This window comes from Marmota monax, unplaced genomic scaffold (genome assembly GCF_021218885.2).
Source record: "Marmota monax isolate L192 unplaced genomic scaffold, Marmota_monax_Labrador192_F-V1.1 WCK01_AAM20220418_F8-fsc00008, whole genome shotgun sequence".
Classification (NCBI taxonomy): domain Eukaryota; kingdom Metazoa; phylum Chordata; class Mammalia; order Rodentia; family Sciuridae; genus Marmota; species Marmota monax.
In genome coordinates, this window is record NW_026694432.1 from 558,722 (window position 1) to 573,347 (window position 14,626).

Consider the following 14,626-nt stretch of genomic DNA (forward strand, 5'->3'; position numbering starts at 1 on the left):
CACACTGTCAGGCCTCCTGGGCCAGCTCTGCATAGCCAAGCTGTCTGGCCTCCTGGTCATGCACAGCACCTCCATTTGCTATGTCGTCTCACTGCTTCACTGAGTTATGTGTCCAGGCAACAAATATAGGAAGCACAGCCAACTCAATAAGGAACTGGAAAATTGGAGTTTATCCATCTCATTAGACCTGGTGGGCAGACCCTCAGAGCAACCCAACTACTGTATTTTTATTTAAGACCCCCAAACCAGTCCTACAATCCACAGAGCTGCTTTCTTGATTACTACCTTTCTCATGTTACCCCTCTCAGAGCTCCCTACAGACACCTAGAAAATATCCTGCACCAAAGTGATGCAGATTTTTTGGTGCTAATGATGGAGAATATAGAAGAATGTGCACCACCCCTGAGCTTACTGAGACTCTGTGAGACCAAAAATGTTCAAGGTCACCTGATAGTCAGGTTCAACTTGTGTCTGACAGACATTCACTTCACAAACGTGGTGAAAGCCAGCATTTGTCCATATGACCATCTTACAGGTATTCCTGCTCCCAAAAGGCTTAGGAAGTATCAAGGCTTCAGGTAAAGTAATTTCAGTTCCACTAACAGCCTTCTGTATCTCCTTACATCTTATGTGGATCTTTAAATTTATGTTGACTCCCAAAGTTGAGCCCTATTTGTAGATTAGACAACCAGTGGTGCCCATGAGATGTAATGTTTGCCACTGAGCTACCTCAAGCAACCATATTCATAAATTAGGTCATGTCATTCTTATGTGATGGAGATGGAGCTCTCTCTGCTCTGCACACACACTAGGTAGTTATACTTTTGTGTATCTAGGAAGAATTAATGAACATAACATTCACACAGAATTTTCTCAATAAAAATATATAGTCTGAAAGCTGAAAAACATTTGCAAATGTCTTAATATATCTTATGTAATAAGATCCCTGTCGCGGTCTTAATGGTGCATCCCAGGATACCAGGATACCAAAAAAAAAAAAAAGGAAATGTAAAAATGCCACATCAAATCTGATATATGAATAAATCAAGAGGATTTTAAAACATTACCTGGAAAATAGGAGAAGTTGCTAAGATGTAAAGATACTGAATATAAAACCGGAGCATTTTAAGGTTATGAGAGATCTTAAAGAGAGGACACCTGCGTTCTCTACTTGGTCTGTTTCAGACCAGAGGTAGAGAAAATGCGTATTCGTGGGAAGCACGTCATCCAAACAGAGGTGGGTTTGGCAAAATCAGAACACTTGCTTCCTCAGGCTAATGCCTTTGACATTCTAACAGCACAATTTTCATTACAAACAAATATATCAGGTACCCAAGAATGCATATGTACTTTAATGAAACTTTTGGTGTGGGTCTTGCAGCCAATTTTGCAGCTGACCAGGTTCCAAATCCCTGACTTGCCTTCCCCTTCCCTTTTCTAAATGGCAATTAAGAACAAAAAATTATAGTAAGCATCTAGGCAAGAGCATTGAGGAGGTTCAGTTGACTTCAAACTCTAATGGTTGTACAAAGCACTACATTAAATCTTTTATGTTCCTGTGATATATTTTAAGAAACATTATACAGGCAGAAAATTTCAGGGATAAACTATTAGAGCAGTGCACAATAATGTAGGCACTCAAATCCTGTCATTGTAAATGTCGACGGTTTGAATGACTAATTACTCACACTCAACGCATTAACCTCACCCCTCCCACCACTCTTCTCTGCAAAATATACAACAAAAGCAAGCAGGAAGGCCTCAGACATGCAGCTGCAGGATCATCACCAGGGTCCTTTATCTCTGCAGAGGGGAGGTAAGGAGCAGAGGCTATGCCAGCCTCTTTCTCACAGTACGGGGGGGGGGGGTTGGTCAGGGGGGAGAAACCAACCTTGATGGCACCTCCCTTGCCACAATCTGGGTGTCCTTATATCCTCTTAAGTTAACTGTAACTCTACTACCTGGACATACCAGGTCATATGCACATAAAAAAGGGTTTATTTTCACTATAGCTAGATCTGTGTATGTGAGATGAACAGAGACAGAGCCCCAGCATGCCAGGCACTGCTCTAGGTAGGTCCTGGGGATACAGAGATAAAGACAAAGAATGGGCCCTCGCTGAGTTCACAGTGAAGATACACAAGAGATATCAAAGGACATTGGGGGCCACCGAGGCCAACCCCATAATTTTAATGAGGAAACTGAGGACCAGAAGAGAGTAAAAGACTTGCCCAAGGTCACACTGCTAGTAAGAGGCAGAAAGAGACTGGAACCCAGGTGTGCAGACCACTTCACTTGTGTACTCTTGTGACAATGAAGGCATGGCCATTTGAATGAGGGTATAATTCTCCATTTTGGGGGGCAGTGATGAGGTGACCCATTTCACCCAATCTCTTCCACTTACCCACTGTCCACCCCACTGCCCACACCAAGGCGGGGGGTGAGACCTATTAGTTAAGCATGCTGATATCACATAGAGTCCCACTACACCCTCATCTCAGTCCCATTTTAATGATGCATCAGGAGAGAGAAAGTAGAAGCTGGGGGTTTAGGGCAGCCTTTGGTCTTACTGGTATAAAAATGGTACCTGTCCTCGCTAAATTGTCACAAAGACTGAGGAAGATGATGTGCATGGAACACTAAGCACTATTCCTGGCTTGGAAATCCCTCCACAGATATTAGTGATGACTGATGTTAATATTATTAGAAGAGAACAGTGGAAAAGATAAAAAAAAAAAAACTCAAAACCTAAGAAACTAGGTTAGAAGTTAGAAGAAAAAGCTAAGAGTAGCAATGGAATCAAAGGACAAAACCTTTTCTTCCTTCCCAAATCTGTTCATATAATATCTTGCTCTTAGAATTCATTCACTCATTAAACAAACAAATATTTATTGCTGAGGAGTCGATATGTCAGAGGAGAAAGCACATCCTGTGGCCAGGGAAGTCCTTGAAGTGTATTAAGCAAGACTACTCCAAAATTCTAGAAGTGTACTTAAGGACTAAAGTACTAAAAGTGTGCTTAAAGTCCTTTTAATATTTCTTCCAACAGCTTGTGAATTGCTTACACCTCCCTCCATCCTCCACTATTCATAAAGCTTTAATTTGCTCACATTTAGGAGAAATCAGGCTACAGTTGCATGACTGGTACTCCTTCTCACAATGGAGAACAGTCATTGTCCAAGGCTGCAGAGAACTCAAGAGTGATGCTATAGTCCTCTCATCAATCCTGCCAGTCATGCCATATTGTATCCTTGTCCCAATATTGTCCATAAAAATGGTAGTCTGACAACAAACTATTGTTTTGCATTTCTGTGTTTTAACCTAGTATATACATTCAGGATTTACTTTGTGGGGCAACTAAAGGGCTACAACTCTGTATTACAGGAGTCTACCCTGATGCAGAACTCGTTATTGTCATTGGTCATTCAAGAGCCCATTGCAGGGCATCTGTGCACCCACACAAGGCTCTCAGCACTCTTCAACTTCCAGTTTTCCACTCTGGGTCTCACTGCTCAATTTATGCAAAGGGATCAAGAGAAAAGAATCATAGAAGGTCACAGGAAAATAGTGTTTCCTTTCCAAATACTCTTCCCTTCTGTTTTCAAACCCCTTTAAATGTCAGCAGTCCCAGAAACCAGAAAGGTGCTGAAGGAATGCACCGAGTGTGAACACATCTCAGGTGGGTATATCTGAGATACACACATGTGTCTTATTAAATATTTTAACGAATATTTAAAGGTGTTTTCTTTTACCATGTTGGAAGGACTTTTGAAAATTTATACATAAAGGCTAACCCTTATGTAATAGAACAAGTGCTCCCAAGAGCATGAAGAATAATGTTTACCAAGGGCAGTCACTGAATCAAGCCATTAAAGAAATAGATTTAAATTATTCATGAGAACAAAAATAAAAGTCCTAATTCTCTTTGTAGGCATTTCCCACTTAACCCTTATAAAATCCTGACATGCAGTATGTTAGACTCTGGTGGAGCAGTCCTGACTACTGCATTTTGCCCGCCTTTCAAAAGCCTGAACAACAAATCCCCAAAGTTAGAAAATTACACAGCAGACTCTGTGTTTCTGAATACAGACATTATTTTTAGGAATAATTCCTCACTTCTTGCTCCTTGAAAGATACTAAAAATGTCTGTACAGCCCCCCAATTTCATATTTCTTTGAAGTTTCCTCTATAAGCTCATAAAATTCCTTCCTTCCCCCTCCTTTTGTCAAGAGGCTTTAATTGGCTCCATTCCCTTTAGATTAATATTGTTTTCTAAATACAACGTTCCTGGTTATGATTCAACTGTGAAAGACACGTTATTCATGGGGCCCAAGAGGGGGGCCAGATCCTTGATCTGAACACTCTCGGAAAAGGGAACTCAGAAGTGATTACTCACACAGACCACTGGCTGCAGACCACACTCCAAGCCCCCCAAACCATTCATACCAAGTTTCTATAGATTCTGTTGGAAGGTAACTAGAAAACTCTAGAAAAAAAATTTAATTTCAACTAGGGAAAACACTCTGACAGCTTAATAATACCTTTGGGCACATGCACAAATAACCTGAAAGACCTATTTACTCTAGGAAGTTCAGTGGTAATAAATTCTCAGTATATCCTTAAAACAAGTGTATTCAATTCAACACAAGCTTACTGGATGCTATTATAGGCCAGAGCATTGTTCTAGGAATTGGAAAAACAAAAATAATTTGATCTGTGCTCAGTACAGGAAGTTCAAACTGGAAGGATGGCAGAAGAGAACAGGTAAACAAACAATTATTTAAAATCAACTGTAAACACCCCTTTATTTTAAGCAATCCCCTCCAGAGTTCCTCTAATGACTCCCTTCCCTGCCCAAAGCACATGCATTGAACATACTTAGGCTAATCCTATGCTGTTCTGATACTGAGCTGACAGGGCTGTTCTTGGTCCAAATGCCTCTGTCCTAAACAAATGCCTGTTTGTAACAAAGAGAGAAGCTTGAGGCATCCCTCCTTTGAAATGGCATCTTCTTCAGTGAGAGGAACACCAGGCATGCCAAAAGTATTCTCAGTGGAGGTAGTCAGGGCTTTTAAAAAATCAGCAGTCGCTGGAGAGAACAAGAGACATTAATACTTAAAATAGCAGGGCCAGCGTGGATATGAAAAGCATAATCAAAATTTAATTTCTCTCAGGCATTATTCTCAAAATCACAGAAATCCAAGTTTTTAATCTTCTTCCCCAGACACATCACGCACACTTCCTCTCCTAAATAAACACTGACCTCCTTTATGCCCTACAGTTTTTTCTTTAGAGCTTTTCTTTGAGCCTAAAATGATTCCCCGGGTGTGTCCACCCTGGTGCAATCCTGGTCAGACTCCTGGGTGTTTAGTTTTAACTGACTTTTATGGCAAACTCTCCAGAGCTGAAGGACAGCTTGACCATCCACTTGATTATAAAAAAGAGGGAATGTTCCTTTATCCCCCACAATTCAGTCCTCCGTTCCAAAATGGCCAGTAAATACTATCAAACTTTCAATATGCTTTTTTATATTTGAAAAAGGCAAATATTTTCATGTTAATATAATTTCCTGGGAAAGCTCAGACTAATTAAAAAAATCAGTTGAAAAACAATATTCCTTTCCATCCTACCACCTAAGCCCCTCAGAACTCTGAATGTTTAATGTGGATAAAATAACTAAAATGCCTAATGATAAGCTATGGGTACCTGTTGGGATGGGGACCAGTTGTGATAGTAAATGTGTTATCTTCATCTTCCATACAAAGAGTATTTAATGAATCATTTGAAAAACTGTCCACAGACTGATTAAGTCGGATTTATCTTTTGATTAAATGCATAAGCAATAGCCAATGGCACAGTTCATGTAAACTTAAGTATTGTATATTTATAAAATGCCTGGCTAGTGGCTCAGAGTGTGAGCAAACTCATTGAGATTTAGCTGTTAAAAGCAAACACGTTTCTAAATTTGCTCAAATTAAAAATTTCAGAAATCTACATAGAAATATATGTACACTCAAATTTAAAATTTCAGAAATCTACATAGAAATATATTTTATTTTGAAATTAAATAGTTGTTTTCTTAACACAGCTGGGGCAGGATAAGGAGGAGAATTAAGAGGAGTACAGAATGCCTAGAAAAATCTGTGTCGAACAACCTTCTCTTTTTTCAAAAAGAATTGTATAATGCCAACCGCTCTTCCAATTGTGCAAGTCAGAAGAGAGAGGTTATTTTGGGGCATTCTGAAGCTAAAGATACTGAGTGAAATCAAACAGCTCTCAGTACCTGAATGTGTGTACAGTGGCCATGGTCTATTGTATTCATGGACGATTCGCACAGCTTTATAGTCTCTCTACATGTTCATTAATGAAAAGACCCTGAACATCATTCTGGTAGGATAATTTTAAATTTGAAAATTATTTTATTACACTTGAAGTTTTATTGTTAGTTTCCCCATTCACTGCTTTTCTTTTTCCATTTCATTTCTTTCGTTTTTTAATAATAGAGAAACTTTTGGAAAAAGGACTTTCTGACTTGATAGAACTTTATCCTTCCAACTGCCCCTGAAAGCTTAGTTGGACACCATTTCCCTGAACATTCTCTGGGAAGGTAGAATGAGCAGGAGTAAAAGTGAACTCTGCCAAATCTGTGTTGGTGAGAATTTCAGATCTCAGCTGGGAGAAATGAGTCTTTGAATTATTCATGGGCAACATGTTTACATAGAAATGAGAAGTTCAAGATTTGCAACTGTCAAGCTTTAAGTGCAATGAAATGGTCTTTCTCATCATTATCAGTAGAAATATAAATTGGCAAAACAGTTCTGCATTTTAGATTCCTATTCTTAGACCCAATGATCCATTCTGAAACTTGGAAAAGCTTCCAAAATTATGTAGATCAGAAGTACAAATAATATCAAGAAGAAGAAGAAAAAAAAACCCACCAAAAGCAACCTAAGTGACTGTCAAGGAAGATGGCTGACGTTTAAATAAAGTACAGCATATTTTTATGGTATGGTATTCTATAATTGTTAAAATTATGTTTAAATGGGTTTTCATAACCTAAGAAAATGTGTATGATAAATGTGGAAAAAGAAATAAAAGATTGATTATCTCAATTATATAAACACACAGAGTAGGAGGGAAAAATAAAAAATGCTAACAATCAATGGTAGGATTAAAGGTGATTGTTATACTTGTCTTAATCATTATTTTGCAATTTAGTCTTGTTTTTATAGTAAGAATATAGCAATTTTATAATCAGAAAGGAAGTTATTTTTAAAATAAGAAAGAAAATGTCAAGTCCTTCAAACCAGTTTGGAGTCACAGTATTAAAAATGATTCTTTTTCCTCCCCAGAGCCATCCTGCAGGATCTCTCCTTGGCCACAGTCTGTTTGTTCCTACATTAGAGGACACATGGGAACCCAAATGAATAAAAATTGCATTTCTTGAAACAGTCTCTGGTTCAGTCTCCCCTTCACCTAAATCACAGTGAATTAGCAAGGTTACAATCTTAAGTCTGCCTTATCGCCTGGCAGCAACCTTCACGAGGACAGCAAGGAGAGAAGATGATTTATAAGAAAACCATTCCCTGGATCAGGGAGTGAAAAGTACTGATCCGTTCTAAAAGCTCCTGCTGACAAACTCTGATATTATGAACATTCTGCACTTGGACAAAGGCTCCCACTTTTCTTAATTACATGGTTTGAGCAGGAGCCTGCTTTCAGGATCTGCCCAATCACACAACAGCCATTTATTTTCCCAACCACAGCTGCCAAAATTTCCCTGATCTCTGTTCTGTGCTCCATCTTCAAGGACATCTTGTGAATGTATGACACTGTCAAGCAGCATTCCACACCATGCTTTTTAAGCCTTGCTCTCTCCCTCCTGCATAGGGAGATCCTCCTAATACATTATTTATTAAAAAATCTCATGAACAAGAAGGAAAGTAGGGAGGCAAAAAAAAAAAAAAGCCATAAGTATCAGAATATTTCTGTCTGCTCTGAGGCAAATTCTTTATTGTGGCAATGAGCCACTAATATTCTCTGTTCTCTGTCTGACAGGTTTGCTTTTGTTTCATGGACACCAAATCCAGTTAAGTCCTTGGGTCCCTCTTTTTAACAGGAAAATAGGTCCAGCATCCTGTGTGTAAAGAGCATAGGACGTCACTACAAACTTTTGCTTTAAAAAAAAAAAAAAGACTTGAATCTTAGTTCTGAATTTACCTGATTTTTTTATTCTTTTAATTTTCCTTTGTCTCAATTTCCTCATTGTTCTGATTTCTAAAATCTATTATATATATTTTATGATTTTTCTCATAAAAATAGAATTTTAGATTTTAAGAGAGAATAAATAAGTTAATATTTTTGTCTTCACAATCTTTGGCTCGTTTCAAAATATGTTTTTGAAACCTCACTAATTAGGCAAAAGTCAAACTGTCATTTTTAAAATTTAGAAATAATCAGACTTTTAAAAACATGCAAAGTTTCAAAAATATTACCTTTGTGATATAACTCAAACTGCATAATATGTAATTCTCAGATGAGACCCTTTTAGGGCTAATTTACTATGTTCCTAAGAATATTCTGGGTATGATACATATATGTAAAACTAGCTCACTGAAAACAGTTTACTTCTTTGTACCTTTTCCTTCAAAATCACAGGTACAAAGTAAATTTGATAAACTCTTCCAACTCTTGATACATTCTTTTTACCCCAGAAATCTGCTTTTTAAAAATGCAAAAGACTAACAAACATACAGATTTATCTGTTCTTAAGCTAAAGCAACCTCAAATTTTTTTAGTTACAGGCATATTTTAATTAGAGGTATGAACCATAAACATGATCGATAAACATGATATTACCATGCTCCATTTGAACAGTCCCTCCCCACAACCAAGTTAGCTCTTAAAAAAAGAAAAGTAGTACAGAGGAACAAAAACCAAACTAGGTTCCATGACATGAATGAGTCCCTTCAATGGTCCAGAAATTATCATGTTAAATGCCAGGGATACAAAGGAGAAAGAAAGTTTTACTGCCTGCACAGAAGTCAATAAATAAGTAAATGAGTAATTAATATATAATGTCATAAATATAGTCATGGAGGAGTATGTACAAAGTGCCTAGCAAAATCCCTGCCTGGAACCTGGCAAATGCTTAATATATGGAGACCCTGTTGTAATGCTGATTAAAAAGTGCTTTTTGGGTTACTTGGGAAAATGTTTTGGCAAGCAATTACCATTAACTCTGTCCTTTGCTACCCACAGTGAGCACATACATAATAAATGGTGACATGTCTTTATGTATATTACTTCACTTAAATCTCACATAACTTTTCAAAGGGGGCTTTATTACTTCCCCCCACCTAAAAATGTAGAGTGCAGTCACTCTACACATGATGGAGAAATGCAGCTCCAGGCAGTGTTCACTGTCACTCAGCTGGAAATGCAACTTGAACCTAAGACTGAAAAACAGAATTCTGCACCCTTTCCTAAACCTCTGAGGAAAAGTTCAAGCAACATAAAATGAAATCTAGTAGACTTAGAAAAAGTAAATCATCAAATCTGATTAAAACCATCCAGCCACTGTATGTGCTATTAGTCAAGAAATACTGCCAAATAAATGGATGTTATAGGAAAGATCTTAATTCACAATCCTATGTGGTAAAATGGAATGAGCACAAGGTTTAGAGTTGATCTGACCTGGTTTAAAAACCAGCTCTAGCTTTGACCTTGGTTTTATCAATTTAAGACTTTCTGAAGTATAATTTAAATTTATTTATCTGAAAGGTTTAACTCTATTTGCCTTGTGAAGACTTAAAACAACAAATTTGGGGCTGGGGCTCAGTGGCAGAGTGCTTGCCTTTCACATGTGAGGTACTGGGTTTGATCCTCTGTACCACATTAAAAAATAAAATAAAATAAGGGTATTGTGTCTACCTACAATTAAAAAAAAATTTAAGGCATCTGGTCCAGAGTTTGGTACATAGTAAACACTCAATACATGTTAATTCTCTTTATCCAAATTATAACATTCTGAAAATACCTGTTCAATAAAATGTACTGTAGGTGGCAAAGATGACTAATCTAAGGGCTGGTAAGATTTATCTTTGGAATTTAATTTCTGAAATAGAAAAGAAGACTTTAAAATATTACTACTTATCACCATGCCAGTAGCTATTTCCTTCATCTTCACAAAGCTTCACAAACATTCACTGATAAGTTCTCATAATAATGCCAGATAGGAAGATGTACAGATATATAGATATAAGGGGGAGGGGCTAAGTGAACTCTTAAAAAATGAATAATGAAAGTACCACTCCCTCATACTTACAAACATGATTTCTATTATCTTTTGCCCTTTCAAAAAACCCTCCACCAAGGTGAATGGGTAAAGTCAGACACTTCACAGGTAAATTATCACAGTCATTACAGTTTCTGATTTCCTGCAAGGAAAATGCTCATGTTTTCATGGGAAATTTCCTAACACTGCCACAGTGCACTCTGTACGCTGAGAGCAGAGGGCACTTCTGGCTTTTTATGAGAACCTGCTCAGGGTGGAAGAGCAGGGTTGTTCCTGTTTTACCCTCCACCTGGATTGTTCTTTCCTTTCTGTGGGTCCTGAGAAGTGGCTACACAGACAGAATGCATGGCAAGAGGATCCTCAGGGCATGGTCAGAAAGGTGTGATGGGAAGTGCAGATATAACAACAAGTGTTATTCCCCCTAGAAGAAATAAGACCAACCCTTACAAAGCCCTTACAACCACTTGCTTATAAAATAAGAATTCATTAAATCACCACCTTGATTCTGGGGATTTGGGAAACATGTTCACACTTATCACCCCATTAATCTTCACGAAGACCCTGAGAGCTGGGTGAGGTCATTCCTTAAAAAGCAAACAGAAGGTAAAGTTAAGAGCCCCTGTTCACGTGGTGGGATTTGAAGTGACATTTCCTGTCACTGATATCCATCTTCCTCCTTGAACTAAGACAAGCACTGGAAAGCACATCCCAGGCCACACCTTCTGGCATTGGCAATGACAAACCAGAACACAGTATGCTCTCCCCTTTGCCACTCTGCCACCAGGCCTAACATGCTCTTCTCCAACCCCCCTCAAGTCTCCCACCTCTATCCCTTATACCTATTTCTGTTAGGGACATTCACCTCACAACTTCAAAACTCTCTAGCTTCCTGTCTTCCTTCGTAACTGGACTGTGAGCTCCTTGAGGACAGAGGTTTTGTTTGATTCATTCACAATCCTAGAGACCAGTGCAGTGCCAGTACACAGCTAGTGCAGAACTCCTGGTTTGATGGTAGCATAAATGAATGAATAGATGACTCTCTAGGCCCTCGCCTGTTTCCCATAGCCAAATCTGCTATCCCTGTTGTTCCCTAACTTCTCTGCTTTTACTTCTCCTTCTCAAGATCAGTTTAAAAATAAGAGCACTTCATCCTTTTAAAGCTATGTTGCCCTTATTATCATTTCCCTCAACTACTTTTAAGCTGTTCCCAAAGACTGCATTTATAAGGAAGGACACCCCCCCTCACCTTGTGGGTAAAGCTGCATTTAGAGCATCTGATTCTTCATTTCCATACTCTTTCCACTTCTGCTATCCTTGGTTTTAGACCTAAACTCAGTTCATTTTCACTTTGGGTCAAATCTGGTTGTTGTCTGCAGGACGCTCTCGAGGTTAAGAGCCCCACAGAACATTTCCACTTGTGAGAGTTTCTGCAAGTCACACAAGCCAAGGCCAAAGCCAAAGTCAAAGCCTGTGGGGACACTTAGATTTCACTGAAACAACTCTCAGACCTGGGCTTGCCTGGCATGTTACTTCTTTTAAATAAATGAATGAATTATCATATAATTATTCTATATCCATTCAGTTAAATTCATTCAAACATTTATTAAATCTGTTGAACAGCAATAGCTAAGAACACAGGTACTAGAAACTGACTGCCCATGACCTAATTCCTGTGTAGCTATGGGCAAGTTACTTAACTACTCTGTCTCAGGTTTTCTGAAATGCAAGGTGATGCATGTCGATAAGGTAATGTTGATAGGGTTCATAAGAATGTGGCAAAAATTGAGCATGTTATTATTATTAGACAACTGAGTACCATGACACTTGATCCCTCCCCTCTAGTAATTCAGTCTTGGGATGTTAGTAGACAAAAGTTTCAAAATGCCATGAGCAAGTACTGTAATTTGAACACCTTCTGCAATACATCCCTTCCATGTCTTTGCATATGTGCCCATGAAATGTTTCTCTTACCACCATGTAACTAACCCTGAAATTTTGCAAAATTCCCTGGAGACTGTCTCACTAAACCCCCCAGCCTCAGGAACCTTTTCTTCCTCCTCTATCCTGGTACTCACCACTTTATATTGATTCAGCTTTTACCTCCTAGTCTGATTAGGACGAGGGCCTGAATTTTGGTTGACTTCTTGTTCCTAGCAAGCCGTACACTGAAAGAATTCAACCAATACCCACTGAATGGATCAGTGATAAGAGGCATGTGCAGGATGCTAGGAGACTTTATAGGGACAGAACAGGGACACAGGAAGAGACTTCCTTTTTCCCAGCCCACCCAGGCTCCTGAGCATGCTAAGGAACACATGGTTCTATATTTTAAAGTCCCTTTTTAAAGCCTTTTCTTTAATCTTCCTGCTCTATTTATTTTAGACTAACACATCAAGATCAAAACAAATGTGAACTAGTGGCCAATGGGGTCAAATAAATTCTGGGAGAATCACAGTACTAAGACCCTACGAGCCACAAGAGGAAGAAAATATTTAGGGCTTCATTCAGAGTTCTACACAAAAAGTATGTTGCCAAATGCTTGGAAAATTATTCCTTTCTTACATGTGTTTGATGGAGAGTTTTGTTTTTCAACTAGTTTTAAGTTTACACATTGCTAATTAAAACAAAGGAGATTTGGGACAAGAATAAACTGCACTTTTCTCTCAAAAATTTAATCTAATTTTAAGGAATAGTATACACAATGGCAAGAGGAGATAAAAAATATATAAAAGTTTATGTCTGTAATCTAAAACTAATGCTTTCCAGTTGCTCACTCTGGAGCATAAAGTAGCTTTATTTACAATTCCAGTTAGTAAGGAGTCCTTCCCTGAATATCTTTGACCTATGAAAATAATCATCTTTTCCTCTCACCCCACATTCAAAAGCAAATATTCTCACTTATTACAAGAAAGAATTGAACTCCCAGCCCTTACAAGATTTCAGACTCCAAAGCCTTTTTATCATGTGCTTTTCTTCAGAGATCCTCAGGCCTCTCAGGGCTGGTGACCCCAGCAGGATGGAGACAACACAGCTTTGTGATAGGGACTGGCTGTCTCAGTCTCTATCACACTGATTTGGAGCAAATCCAATCTTATTTTCCTTTGGCATCCACAAAATCCTTTCTGAGATCGTATATCCTCAGTTTTGAGATTATCTGCTCTCCTTTTTGAAAGCAATGGAATGGGAAGTAGGTTTCATATTTCAGTCTAAATCTTCTCTCCCTGTGAGCCCTGAAATAAATGACCAATATCTAAAATGCCCACTGTAGGTGGACTGAACTAGTTTTTAAATTCCTCCTTTATTAACTGCTTTCTATGTACCAGAACGTGAATTTAGGCTCTTTACACAAACTGTTTAATAAATCATCTAAGCAAGTCTAGGAGGAAGGTATTATTCAGCCCCATTTAGACAAGAAAATTGAGGCTGGGACCAGTTAGTGACTGCCAAGACCACACCAAAATAAGTGGGAGAAGGAATAAAAATTAAATGAAAGGAATAAAATAAAACAAAAAAAAATCCAATTTCTTAGCCTCCAAAGCTGATACTCTTAATTAGTAGAATACTCTAATAGAGATGTGGAGTCCTATGCTAATATCAATGACTATTATACCTTCAAGTTTCAGGTTCCCACACTGGAGCCATCAGGAACCATATAGGCTTACCTGATGAGATATCCTGTCTTCAGCAGGATGACTGGCCAAATCCTCCTTCTGATTTTCTTGGGACATTTAACCCAGTTTACAGCCAAATACAGGGAAATAGGAAAGAGCCTTTTCCTCATTACAGGTAGCCTGGCCTATTTATGAGTTCTCTATGATGGAATTTCTTGAGGCTCAGACATCTCAATTGTCTGCTACATTCTAGGGATGGGCACCTCATAGCCCGTTCAGGTCGGCAGGCCTGCCATGTCACAAGTTGGCAGTTGGATACATAAAGCTATACCTTTCAGAACGGACACTGACTATCCAGCTTATCAAACAGAAGCAAGACACTGCATGAACTCTTGTGGCCTCACTGTGTCCAAAAACAAGTACATACCAGTGTCACTCTGTAAGCCATTATTTCTTATTTTTTATAATAGCATTTCATTATGTGAAATTATAAAATTTCACATAGGTTTTCACATAGTGGGTAACATTTACTAGTGCCTACTGCTCTACTTACTCTGTTGTCTGCCTTCCCTGACTAAAACAAAAGCTCCACAACTGCAGGGACTTGTCTAGTCAGTGCTGTTATCTCTAGCACCTAGGACAGTGTCTGGCAGAGCAGGCACTAAGTAAATATTTGAAAATGGGACACAAATTAATATTGTATGATAATAATAATGAT

The 14,626-nt window shown here is 38.4% G+C and overlaps 1 protein-coding gene across 6 annotated transcripts in view; it reads right to left on the reverse strand.

Annotated features, from left to right (window-relative positions):
- Nucleotides 1–14,626, reverse strand: part of Elavl4 (ELAV like RNA binding protein 4) — an 86,077-nt gene that overhangs the window by 51,994 nt on the left and 19,457 nt on the right. The window lies entirely within an intron of this gene.